This window comes from Periophthalmus magnuspinnatus, chromosome 11 (assembly GCF_009829125.3).
Source record: "Periophthalmus magnuspinnatus isolate fPerMag1 chromosome 11, fPerMag1.2.pri, whole genome shotgun sequence".
Taxonomy (NCBI): domain Eukaryota; kingdom Metazoa; phylum Chordata; class Actinopteri; order Gobiiformes; family Gobiidae; genus Periophthalmus; species Periophthalmus magnuspinnatus.
In genome coordinates, this window is record NC_047136.2 from 2,743,251 (window position 1) to 2,758,101 (window position 14,851).

Genomic DNA, 14,851 nt, shown 5'->3' on the forward strand with positions numbered 1-14,851 from the left:
TAATATGTAACGGTTCTTCCTCAGTTGGTTTGTCTCACCTTAAACAAAATGGACTCTTTTGAGCTTTACGTCATGTTCCAATGCTGTTACCTCCACAATAACATACTTCAAAATGCTCCGTTCCACCTGATGATGTCACGAAGTGGTAGTTTTCAAGTTAGAATCTACCTTTTACCTTTAGTTCAGTAGTAGATTGGCATTTTTTCCAGGGCTGAAATCATCCAAATGATTCTAGTGAAGCCGTACGAGTTTAAAAACACAGTGGAGCACTTCCTGTATCACCACACGATGACATCACGAGGTGGAACAGAGTGTTATTTTTCAGTTCGAAAAAAAATCAGCGTAAATATGCAGAGTTTGTGGGTTAAACGTGTGTGAAACAACATTATAACACAGATCAGAGGGGTATTTGGGTGGAAGAGACGTAAAAATCACGAAACTAACCAACTAATAAAAGAAATATTAACTCCGGTAGAGTTACTAAAGCCGTGTGTTTTCTGAGGTTTGGGCTTGGATTATCAGAGTGGGTCCTCGGCTCTGGGGAGTCTCCATCAGTCTGATTTATATTCGCAGTAGCAGCAGCAGCAGCAACTCATAGAACAGAAAGGAAGGAGGAAGTGCGGCTCAATACGAGACCTCGATGTGCCTCCAGTGCATCGATCAAGGTGAGATTAAGGGCACCTGGAACGTATTTGTGTCTCTATTAAAAAAGTGACCCAGATATCTGCCAGCTGCTGTTACAAAACACCAAAAAGCGTATTATTTCTAAGTGAGGATAAGAGTCAGGGGCTCTTTTTTACCTGCACAGCAAATCATAACGCTAAACGAAAGAATATATGAATCAATTTAAATAGAAACATCAGGTGGAACTGTGTGATTCTAAGGGACCGTGGTAAAAATGTAAAAAAAAAAAAAGGTTAAAGGTTGTTTTATTTTTTTATTTACAGTGGTCCCTCGTTCTAAAAATAAACTACAATATTCGCAAAGTATCTGCTTTATTTTTCCAATTATTCTATATGTTTTGCAGCTGTAAAACCCCTCACCACACACTTTATACACCTGCACATCCATACACTAAAAAATGCATGTCAAATTGCGCTTAAAAAATTCTGCGAAACAACTGTATTTAAAATGATTTCTACTTTGTCTTCTAAATACAACAATCAGATTCAGTCTTACCACCGTTGTCAATAAACAAAATACACAAACTAAGACTTTCCATATGAATATAAGACAATGATAATAATAGTAACTCTGGCTCCGTTTCACTTTCTATTGAAAAACTGTGGCTCAGACTCGTCATTTTGGTCTTAAATGTTCGTATTAACCCTCTACATGATCCTGGGGTTTTTATTTCACTATTGTGTCTGTAAATCAAGATATGAACATTAATAACAGACCACGGTTGCTTCAGCTAGCGTTAGCAACAGGTTTGATTGACAGCGTTGCTAAGCTAAACCAGCGGTGTGGGCGGGAAGGGGCGTTACCTTCAACAGCCTGGCTCCTGATTGTCTCTTTGGTTGCTATGATACTAAATTCACAGCTGAAAATTAGCAGTTAACACCCATTTTGTATTTATTCTTGAGATTTCAAATGATCTTAAAACGTTTTAGGCAGCGTTTGCTAATGTGTGCAGTGTGTTTCTATGGTAACCGTTGAACGTTCCGCCGTAAACAACCAGGTAGCACATCCACAGCGTGACGTCACTGCAAAGTATCGAGATTCTTTTAAAAATAAGTTTGCATTGCAGTTGCAGTCGTCTTGGTCTGAGGCTCACTCCTGATTGGCGTTTTGGTTGCTAGGATACTCGCGGTCGGAATTCTGAATACAAAACTAGGCTACAAATTAGCCGCTGTGACTGCTCTGGCCTCGATGAGCTTCATTTGACTCAAACCGAACGCTGTGGTTGACGTCACACTCATTTCTTTACACAGTCTGTGATGTAAACGCTGCAAAAAAAAACAACAACAAAAAAACAGCTCTTAAATTGTGTTACGTTGATTGTTGTAGTTTTCTGACTCACTCTGGCTCTGCAAACGTTCCCCGCGTGAGCCTCTGTGTTAGCGTAATGTGCTGCCTGCTAATAAGGGCCGTGTTGTAGACCTGGTGGTAGGCCCCGCCCCCTCCGCGGGCCTCGTCCAGCCTGTGTGACCGCTGTCTTCGTCTCATGTTCATGCATGTCTGTGGAGCCGGGGGGAGGCTGTGCTCTGCATATTAACATTGTTTCTTCTTTTCCAGATGCTTTTGGGAAGCTCTTCATCTCCTGCAGGGATCAGTCTGTTTGTGTAAAGTCCCGGTACTTTACTGTAGAGTAAAAAGTACAATTTATACACAAAGTCATTCAAAGTGTTTTACAGATTAAGAAAGACGTTAAAATCACAACAGGACTAAACCAGGACTAAACCAGGACTAAACCAGGACTAAACCAGGACTAAACCAGGACTAACCTAGGACTAAACCAGGACTAAACCAGGACTAACCCAGGACTAACCCAGGACTAACCCAGGACTAACCTAGGACTAACCTAGGACTAAACCAGGACTAAACTAGGACTAAACCAGGACTAAACTAGGACTAAACCAGGACTAAACCAGGACATTCAACATATTGTTTTTGCAACTGTCAGAAAAGTTTGCTTTTTTGCTTTCCATTTTTAACGCACACGTCTTTGACTTTGTCTCTGCGTTCGACTCTTCAGTCCTGGGCAAACCCGTCGGGACGAGTGGGGCAGACCCGGCTCCAGGTCGTCAGCTGGTCCTGGTCAGGACCTGAGCTGTAGATCTGACCTGATGTGCAGGTATTGGGTTGATGTGGGAAATTGGAGCGTCCAGAGGAAACCTATACAGACACAGAGAGAACATGCAAACTCCACACAGACACAGAACAAACTCCACACAGACACAGAGAGAACATGCAAACTCCACACAGACACAGAGAGAACACGCAACTCCACACAGACACAGAGAGAACATGCAAACTCCACACAGACACAGAGAGAACACGCAACTCCACACAGACACAGAGAGAACACGTAAACTCCACACAGACACAGGGAGAACATGCAAACTCCACACAGACACAGAGAGAACACGCAACTCCACACAGACACAGAGAGAACATGCAAACTCCACACAGACACAGAGAGAACACGCAACTCCACACAGACACAGAGAGAACACGTAAACTCCACACAGACACAGAGAGAACATGCAAACTCCACACAGACACAGAACAAACTCCACACAGACACAGAGAGAACATGCAAACTCCACACAGACACAGAGAGAACACGCAACTCCACACAGACACAGAGAGAACATGCAAACTCCACACAGACACAGAGAGAACACGCAACTCCACACAGACACAGAGAGAACACGTAAACTCCACACAGACACAGGGAGAACATGCAAACTCCACACAGACACAGAGAGAACACGCAACTCCACACAGACACAGAGAGAACATGCAAACTCCACACAGACACAGAGAGAACACGCAACTCCACACAGACACAGAGAGAACACGTAAACTCCACACAGACACAGAGAGAACACGCAAACTCCACACAGAAAGTCCCAGGCGATCTGAGAGTCAAAACATTCTTTTGAGCCACTTTTGCCAGTTCGACCGCCCATTTTCTCCAGGTTTGGGACTAGCAGAGCGTGCAAACTGCTCGCTCTGCTCATTATGGTTAATCATAATTAGCGACTGTTCAGTTTAAGCACAGATCACTTTGTAAATCCTCTCATGATTTACATCCAGGGCCCCGAGTATCGAACAGGCAGCTTCTTCAAAGAACTCAATGAATCAATACGTTAACTGTCTATTTAAAGCGGCGAGGGTCAATTTGAAACGACCAAACGCCGCTCCGACCCCCGCGCCCCCCGGAATCTTCTGGAAGCACAAAGAGCTGCCTCCTCCTGATGAAGCCACAGGAATAATCTAAAAATACATTTTCCCACATGCGCTGTGCCGTATCAAATATTTATAGTAAGTCCTCGTCTGCTACGCGTGATGCAAAGGAGCGAGGGGGCGGGGCCGGTTCATGGCTGTGGCGGCGCTTACATAAGAGATAACTGCAGTTTGAAGGAACGCCGGCGGATTTGACACAAAACACACAGTCCTCCAGGGTGCGGTTGTCATAGTTACAGTCGTTGTGCGTTTCCTGGTTGTGGGACAATATTTAGTAACAAGTAAAAGGACAAAGCTCCGGGACGACAACCGCAGCGAACTTTATAACCGTATAAAGTTATTCAACGCAATTCTGTTTTATTTTACTTTTATAGAACATTTTAAACAATTTGAGCTGATCGTAAAAGTCGACAAAAATAAATAGACAGAAAACTTGATATGAAAAGAACGAGGAACAAGAAAAGACCAAAATAAAGAGTCTAGAGTCGATTCAGTGATTTATGTTTGAGTAAAATCTAAAATCGCTTATTCTGAAGACGCCATTTTGTCAATTTACCCCCGTTTAACCTCCACCTTGACACGCCCACTGTGACACGCCCACTGTGACACACCCACTGTGACACGCCCACTGTGACACGTCCACTGTGACACACCCACTGTGACACGCCCACTGTGACACGCCCACTGTCGCTCACTCTCGTCTCCTCTTTATGTTCTCTCTTGTCTCTCTCTCGTCTCCTCGTTCTCGTCTCCTCTCTCGTCTCCTCCCTCGTCTCTCTCTTGTCCCCTTGTTCTCGTCTCCTCCCTCGTCTCTCTCTTGTCCCCTTGTTCTCGTCTCCTCTCTCGTCTTGTCTCTCGTTTCCTTGTTCTCGTCTCCTCATTCTCCTCTGCTTTCCTTTCGACTCCTCGACTCTTCTCTTGTCACCTCTCCTCGTCTCCTCTCTCGTGACTGTGACACGCCCACTGTGCCACGCCCACTGTGACGTCCGCACTTCCTTCTCCAGTTTTATTTTCTTAATCGTTGATACTCGTAGGATTCTGCAGCGTCGCGTCGTCATTTTGGTCCAAATCTCTTTACATGTGCTGCTCTAGTGCGACGTGCATCTGTCCATAGGGGGCGCCACAGCTACACGCCTCTTTGTTGTGGTGACGTTTACGGCGACGTCAGCTCCGATTGGACACCACAGGAAGTCGGCGGATTTGACATAAAGACACAAACACACACATCTTACTTATCTTTAACAAAACAGTGTTAGTCTTTATTTTATCAAACCTGTTAAAAAAATAAATAAATAAAAAAAATAAAAAATTAAGCTCTATATTAATTTATCAGTGTCAATCGTAGAAAACAAACTAGAAAGAAAAGACTCACCGCCTCCTCCTCCTCCTCCTCCTCCGCTCACTGTCGTCTGCCCTGGAACCTTCTTCAGGTGCTCTGTTTCCCTGGGGACTCATTTAGCTGAAACACCTAATGACAGAAAACACACGTGAGTAAAAATTCAAACTGCATTTATCCTCGTGTTTTTACTTTAACGGCAAAACCATTTCAGCGAATTAATTCACAATTTAAACGTGTTTGCGCGTCGTCGTTTTTACCCGTTTGCTCTAAGTTCAGGTCGATGTAACGGACTCGACGGTGCGTCCAAACTGGTCGAGGACGAGGAGGCGTGAGCCCGGGGACATTTTAGATAAAGATGTTTCTGTGAAGATCAAAACCTCGATGATGTTTTGATGTTGTGGTGTAACTGGACGTGGCTTTGGGGTTTTGAGGATTTACACAGACCCTGCTCCTCTGCTCCTGCTCCTCTGCTCCTGCTCCTCTGCTCCTGCTCCTCTGCTCCTCTCTGCTCCTCTGCTCCTGCTCCTGCTCCTTTCAGCTCCGGCTCCTCTGCTCCTGCTCCTCTGCTTCTGCTCCTTTCTGCTCCTTTCTGCTCCTCTGCTCCTGCTCCTTTCTGCTCCTGCTCCTCTGCTCCTTTCTGCTCCTGCTCCTCTGCCCCTGCTCCTCTGCTCCTTTCAGCTCTTGCTCCTGCTCCTTTCAGCTCCTGCTCCTCTGCTCCTGCTCCTTTCAGCCCCTGCTCCTCTGCTCCTGCTCCTCTGCTCCTGCTCCTCAGATCCTGCTCCTCTGCTCCTGCTCCTCTGCTCCTGCTCCTCTGCTCCTGCTCCTGCTCCTTTCAGCTCCTCTGCTCCTGCTCCTCTGCTCCTGCTCCTCTGCTCCTCTCTGCTCCTCTGCTCCTGCTCCTCTGCCCTACCAATGTTTCCATTATTTTGTTTACATTTTTTCGTGGAGGCTTCTCTACAAAATCACATATTGGAATTCGATTCGACGCCAGTTTCTGTCACTTGCTCCGACCGCCGCTCTGAAAATGTGATCGTTCCGTGACAGGACTTTTATTTTTAAATTTTTTGTCGTATCTCACTTCAACGGCCGCACTGTCCGACAGGCCCGGCCGACGCCACCGAGCGTACGTCACCCGCTGTCTGCGCGCTAATGCTACGTCGTTTACGTTACGTCGCCGCTTTTTATTCACGCCGCTCTGTCGTAGCTGAGGTAAACCAGCACTCACATTTAAAAGTGTTTTCTGTAACGGCCGCAGACTCCATTTTCTCCCGTAGAAGAAGTGACGCGTGGTGCATGATGGGATATAGAAGCGCGTGAAGTCTGAACGGCCGATCTCCATGGAAACTCGGGGCACATTTGTCGGCCGCATTCGTCGGGTGCGTGAAACGGGACGGACCTCGTTGCGCCGGAAGTCAATCGATCAATCAAACTTTATTTCCATAGCACTTTCCAACGACCGAAGCCGACTGAAGCGCTGTACGACATCAAAAACACGATTAAAAAACAAAAAACACGTGACGAAAGTGTCCTTCAAATGCAGCCGACGAAGCGTAAAACCGGCATTTAGACAACGGCAAATGAGCGGCGTGAGGTGAGCGTGAAGACGGACTTTGGGACATTTTTGAGTTTTTGCGTAAAGACGATTTGAACAAAACCAAAAGTTACACCGGGAGTTTTGTGCGAATTGTGTATTTTCTTTTTAAACCTGCATAAAATGGTCAAAGATTCATATTTTTAACGGGTTATTTCTACATTTTCCCTGATGAGGTTCTGTTTCTATTCACATTTTGATTCTATATATTTCCATAAATAATTAACCCTTTAGATGCCACACACAGCGAAATGTAATAATTCAGTAATAATACATTTAATAAATATAAATAGTGAGCGTCCTGTCTCTGGGTTTATTTAGACTACAGACAATTATGCAACATTAAAGATTTTTTTTTCAGATCTTAAATCCACAGCTCTGTGATTATTATTGCCGTTTATTGTCGTATTTTGTGACTCACTCCACAAATTGAAAATAAATGTGACTTTTTCCTGATCCTTGTGACTGTTTCATTCATAAAAAAAACAGTTTGCTGCGATTTTGTTTCACAGATTCAGCTCAGTTTTCACAGATTTCCCCTGATTTCACTTGATTTCTTACATTTCTTTACGGTAAAGAAATGAAAAATTGAATCCTGAAGTCCAAATAATTTTCACCTTGAATTTTCACCTTGATTCTGAGTTTATAATAAAAGTCACCGGACAAACACTGACTCTTGTTTTGCATCCGAGAGTTTGACATCATCATATTCTGTTGTAATGATCCAAACTAAACTAAACATTACATCTCCTGATCCTGTATCGGGAAAACTCCTAAAAACGCTGCACAAAACAGGACGCCAAAACGGATCAATAGTTTAAAAAAGAGATGAAGGGCAAAAGTCCAGGTCGATGTGGCCTTTTCACAGTCACAGAGTTTGACCTGTTTTATCAGATCTGTGGAGTAACAGGACCCGTCTCTATGAAAACACCAACGCGGGTTTCATTTCATGGATTTATTTATTTCAAGTGGATCAATAAACACAAGAAGTCAGTACACGTGTTCGCTTAATCTATATTTCACATATTTAGGCCCAAAAATGAGAAAAAGAAGAACATGTTTTAAATGTTAACTCAAAAAACAACGAACGTCCAAAGAAAAAACTGCTATATACTTATTATATATAAATGGACATAGCTAACCTGATAGCTAACGCAGTACAAACAGGAAGTGATCGTGAGCGCGTTTCCGGCTCCATCGACTTGTCGTCTTCATTTTGGTCTTAAATGTTCGTATTAACCCTCTACATGATCCTGGGGTTTTTATTTCACTATTGTGTCTGTAAATCAAGATCTGAACATTAATAACAGACGAATCAGGCGCCTTCTTTCCCCGAGGTCGCACCCGTTAGCGTTAGCAACAGGTTTGATTGACAGCGTTGCTATGCGCTCGCTCCCTGCCAAACCAGTGGGCGTTACCTTCAACCTTCCCTTAGTCCACTCCATTGTACAGTCTATAGTTATGGTTTCTAGTGCTTGTCTCCATGGAGATGCTTTGTCTGGAATGTTTCACAGTATGGCATTAAAACATATCAATCTCGGGTTTATTCATTTATTCATTAAGAGTGTTTAAATATCTGTGTAGTCCCTCAGTCGTCCAGGTCTGATCCAAAGTAAAAGCCAAAAACCTGGTGTCTTTTATCGGCTCGTCACCATGAAGTTTAATGCTATGCTGTGGAAAATGTTAGCCGAAACAACACATCTCCATGGAGACCGGGATGTGGCGGACGCTCCACGAGAAAAGTCATGAGCGCACATCAAAAAATATCCAGTAAAAACACAAAGAATAGATAAAAAATAATATGTAAAGTATTGATACTTTGCAGTGGCGTCACATTGGAGGTGTTCTACGAAAATCTCTATGGCGGAATGCTTAGCGGTTACCATGGAGACACAATGCACACATTAGCAAAACGGAGCAAAAAAAAGTTGTAGGATTGTCTGAAACCTCAAAAAAAACGAACACAAAATTAATTTAAACAACGCATTTTCAGAAATCTGTGGTCAATCCAAGAGTTTCAACAAAAAGGTGAGATCAGCTAACGGAAAAACTGTTGGCGAATGCTAGCTAGCTCGCTCACCTGTTGTAATTCCACCTAAACCAGCTCTTTACGGTCAGATTGTGTTCAAACAAAGCTCAGATTAAAGTCTAACTCGAGCAACAGAGCTTCAAAGACAGAGCGGCGACTCCAGTTAGCATCACACAGCGAACAAACGTACGGAGATAACGAGGCGGCTTTGTAAAGGTTGGCTCTGAGCAGAAGGCGGCGGCGGCGTCTCCCCCCCCCTCGCTCCCGCGTTCTCGTCCGGAGCGTTGTGACCGATGAGTAATCTCTCCCCGCGCCAAGGCTGGAGCCACCGGTCGATTCCGCACGCGCTCGCAAAGACCCGCTATCGACCTGCGCCGCTCCGTAACCTTCACGAGAGAACGCTGACCTCTGACCCGCATGTCTCCGCTGACGTGAGCGAGCCGCGGTTTCTCTGTTTACATAAAGTTCATCGTTCTTCCGGAGCCAAAGGTTGAAAAACTCGATCTATACTGGACGAAGGAAATGGAGTGAAGTTTGTAAAGACGTACGCCCCAGTTTAAAGTTTGGACACGCCCCTCGATCAGTGTTTTTACGACTTTATAGATGTTATTTACACACAAAACGCATCAAATATGTGAAAAATATATGGAATTATGTAGCAAAGCAAGAAAGGTAAATAACCAACTTTATTTACTCACGACACGTATTTTCCGGACTATAAATCACACTTTTTTTCATAGTTTGGTCAGGGGTGCGACTTATACTCAGACGCGAATTATATGTGAAATATACGTGTTTTTCTTCATTATTTTGCTTTTTTTTTTTTGGCTGGTGCGACTTATACTCCAGAAAATACGGTATGTTTCTTGGCTGGGCTGGGAACACGTTGGGGTCCCATCGGAGGAGCTAAAGGAAGTGTCTGGGGTGAAGGGAAGTCTGGGATGTACACTCCCAGCCAGAGGTGGCGCCAGAGGGAGGCTTAAGGGGGGGGCTTAAGGGGGCCCTAGCCTCCCCTACGATGACCAGCGCTCCAGCCAATCCACTTTTGATTAAAAATGTTCAACTATAGAGTGTTCAAAATGAAACTACTATAAAAAAAATATATATATATATATATTCTAAATCACTACACGCCCTCATTCAGTGTTTTATTCTTTATTTTTATGATTTTCTACATTTTATAAACACACAGAAGTCATCAATTTATATATGTGTGTTTATATGTGTGTGTATGTGTAGAGGTATATACGTGTTCTTTTCTTTTTTTCCCCCCTTTTTTTTCCTTCACCTGAAGAGGAAACGTAAACAAAACATTTGATTTGTGTCGTGATGGAAGACACAGGTGGGACTTGACAAGTTTTTTTTCTCACTCCTTTTTGAGCTCGTACAAGAACAGATTTGTGAGATGTGCTTTAGGTGTACGTGTGCTCGAAATAAAATAAAAAAAATAAAAAAAAATAAAAAATTATATAAAAATTAATAAAAACAGAAAAATAATAAAATGAAAAATAATAGAATGAAAAATAATAGAATAAATTAATGAATAAATATAATAAATAAAAAAAATAAAATAAAAAATACATAAAATGAAATAAAATAAATGAATACATTAATTAATAAATATAATAAATAAAAAAATAAAAATAAAAATACATTAAATGAAATAAAACAAATGAATAAATTAATTAATAAATATAATAAATAAAAAAAATTAAATAAAAATACATTAAATGAAATAAAACAAATGAATAAATAAATTAATAAATATAATAAATAAAAAAATTAAAATAAAAAATACATTAAATGAAATAAAATAAATGAAGTAAGATACATGGGATTAACTCTACTAAATATTTTTCGACAAAGCAAAAAAACTCCAGGCATGTTTATGATGTGTTAAGAACATTATAACACGTCTTAAAACTCACAAGGTTCCATTTTGTGAACTACAGGCCCTTTAAAGGAGTCTATCACTGCTGCACGCACGCACACACACACACACACACACACACACACACACACACACACACGCACACCCCCCCCCCCCCCCACACACACACACACACACAGCAGCTGTAGTTAAAAACACAGGGCCCTGCCGTCGCTAACACCGCTAACCTCAAACTGTCACGGTGAAATACGGCCCGTGTTGGCGTGAGTGCGGCGTATAAATCTGTGGGCGTGGGGGACATCATTCACACTGGCAGCAGCTGTGTATAAGACTGTGTGCCATCACCGCGAGCGCTGATCCCTCCTGACCTCTACTGACCCCTACAGTCGGGGAGGCCATTTTGTGTCGCCAAGTCTCCCGTAGAACCGTGTGTGTTACGTAACTGCACATGAGCAAGACACGTAAGGCGTACTGAATGAATTAAACAGGTTTTTCTACACATTTTCAGCTATTATTATTTAAAGCTCTATTGTGTAACTTTCTAGAGGAGGGTCTGACCTTCAAGGCGATCTCAACTGTACAAAAGGTAAAACACAAATACTCAAAAATAGACGTAAAAGCTTAAAGTTACTCAAAGTATTGATGAGTAAAGCGGTTCAAATGAAGCTAAAAGGAGCTGCTAGCTTGAAAACTACCACTTGATGACATCACAAGGTGGAACAGAGCGTTTAGAGCTTTGGAGATACAGACAGAACATGTGTGAATGAAAGAAAACACAACTCCAGGTCTGTTTTTGAGGAGGTAACATCATTAGAACATGACTGAAAACCAGGTGCTCGGTGTTTTCACTGCTAAAAGTGTCTTGAAAAACCTGCGTTCTACTGTGAGTGGGCTTGCCTCTCCACAGACAAGAGCTGTAACTTGGCCTCTGTGTCTTTAGGATTACGTTTGGGAGGTTTACTGGTTTATGATCAATGTTCTAGGTTAGGTTAGCATCATAGAAGTGGACTAAGTCAGTGTGACGTCACCCACAGCACTCAACTCCAAATGAAGCTAATCGAGGCTAGCAGTTATAGCGGCGAATTTGTAGACGACTTACATGTTTCGAATTCCGACCGCGATTATCACAGCAACCAAAGCGCCAATCCGGAGCGAGGCCGTTGAAGGTAACGCCCCTTCTCACTTGCACCGCCGGTTTAGCTTAGCAACGCTGTCAATCAAACCTGTTGCTAACGCTAGCGGGAGCAACATCAGGGAAAGAAGGCGCCTGATTTGTCTGTTATTAATGTTCATATCTTGATTTACAGACACAAAAGTGAAATAAAAACCCCAGGATTATAAAAAATAACGAGTTGAAGGAGCCAGAAGCGCGCCCATGATCACTTCCTGTTTGGAACGTGGCAGCTAGCAGGTTAGCTATGTCCATTTATATAAACAGTCTATAGTTAGCACTCGTACCTCAGGTTTGTGTCCCCGCCCGTCTTCTCTCTTGCTCTACTTGTCGACGCTCCTCCAAAGTTCCCCTGACTTCCTGGTTCAAATTTTGCCGCCAAATGCTTCATGCTAGCCCCTGAACGACACATTCGATGTATTAGCACGCGCACGTATCTGCAGCGGGCAACAGTGAACCCAGCTGTGATGTGGTTTTCGTTCGTTAGCCGTGTGATGATATAAAACGAGCCGTTGTTTACGTGTTTCCCTTGAGTCCCTCTTGAGCCGGTCCTCGTCGGAGCGTGGAGAGGATGGAGAGGCTGAAGAGGCTCTCAGCGGCTGTTGTTTGGACTAATGCAGGAGCCAGAGGGGCCCCACCTGCAGCCGCCTTTGTACATTTAGATGCATAAATATTATTCATATCTGACCTTGAATCTGACCTGTGTCACAGAAGAAGAAGAAACGAGATTAAACCAAACACAAGAAAAATGATCAAGTCTGAGTTTGAGCTGAGTGTAAAGATCACACACATACACACACACATACATATACACAATGCACACACACACAAATATACACACAATGCACACACACATACCCCTACACACAATGCACACACATATACACACACACATACACACAATGCACACATATACACACACACACATATATATACACACACACACATATACACACAATGCACACACATACATACACACACCCACACAAATATACACACACATACACACCCCAACATATATACACACACACATATACACACAATGCACACACATACATACACACACCCACACAAATATACACACACATACACACCCCAACATATATACACACACACATATATACACACACACACATACACATACATACAATGCACACACATATACACACACACATATATATACACACATACATACATATACACACATATACGCACACACATACTAGATTTACTTGTGGATCTAAAGTGTGTTTTGTTGAGATCTGGTTTAATCCAAACATGAACCTCCCCCCCCTCCACTCTCTCTCTCCATCTCTTCTTCTCATCATCTCTCCCTCTCTCATCATCCCCCTCCCACTCCCTCTCTCTTTCCATCCCTTTCCCTCTCTTTCTCCCTCTCTCCATCCCCATCCGTCTCTCTCCATCTTTCTCTAACTCACTCTCCCTTGCTCCCTCTCTACTTCTCATCATCCCTCTCTCCACCCCTCTTTCTCTCTCTCCATCCATCCCTGTCTCTTTCTAGCCCTCCCCCTCCATCCCTCTCTCCCTCTCTCTACAGATCTTCCTCTCGTCGCGTTGCGTAACAGTCTCATTACATAATCACAAACATTTATACATGTTCAGTGAACTGAGCACGAGAGAGAGACATCAATGAGAAGAGGAGGAGGAGAGGAAGAGGGGAGAGAGGAGGGAGAGAGAGAGAGAGAGAGAGAGAGAGAGAGAGAGAGAGAGAGAGAGAGGAGGAGGGGAGAGAGGAGGAAGAGGGGAGAGAGAGAGGAGGAGGAGAGGAGGAGAGAGAGAGAGAGAGAGAGAGGAGAGAAGAGGAGAGAGAGAGAGAGAGAGAGAGAGAGGAGGAGAGGAGAGGAGGAGGAGAGGAGAGAGAGAGGAGGAAGAGGAGAGAGAGAGGAGGAAGAGGAGAGAGAGAGGAGGAAGAGGAGAGAGAGAGGAGGAAGAGAAGGAGGCGAGGAGCAGAGAAAGGAAGAGAGGAGGAAGAGGAGAGAGAGGAGAGAGAGAGAGAGAGAGAGAGAGAGAGAGGAAAGGACAAAGAGGAGAGAGGAGGGAGAGGAGAAAGAGAAAGAGAGGAGAGGAGGAGAGAGAGAGGAGAAGAAGAGGAGAGAGAGGAGAGAGAGAGGAGGAAGAGAGAGGAGGAGAGGAGAGAGAGGAGAGAGGATAGGAGGAGAGAGAGGAGGAGAGGAGGAAGAGGAGAAAGAGAGAGGAGAGGAGGAGAGAGAGAGAGGAGAGGAGAGAGAAGAGGAGGAGGAAGAGAGAGAAGAGGAGGAGGAAGGGGAGAGAGAGGAGAGGAGGAAGAGGAAAGAGAGATAGGAGAGGAAGAGGAGAGGAGGAAGAGAGAGAAGAGAGAGGAGGAGGAGGAGAAAGAAGAGGAAGAGAGAGAAGACAGAAGAGGAAGAGGAGAAAGGAGAGGAAGAAGAGGAGGATGAAGAGGGAGACGCTGGAGGAATGAACTGAGCTGCAGAACATTACATTAAAATAATAAACGTGACACAATTATCATTTTCTGAATGAAAGCAGAAAAAACAAAGAAACATGGCACAGATGTGGTTTTTACACCTGGTTCTTAATTCCACCTTGTGATGTCATCGTGTGGTGATACAGGAAGTGCTCCACTGTGTTTTTAAACTCCACACACCTTCATTTATAGAATCATTTGGATCATTTCAGTTCTGGAGTTGCCTCTTATCTCGACTGAACTAAAGATAAAAGGAGTTGTTCACTTAAAATCCACCACTTGATGACATCACAAGGTGGAACAGAGCGTTTTGAGCTTTGGAGATGAACAAAACACAACTCCAGGTCTGTTTTTTTTTGCGGAGGGAACAAAATCAGAACACGACTTAAAGCTTCAGGAGTCAGTTTTGTGTAATTGACTCTGTGTTCAAAGGTTATTACATTTTGAT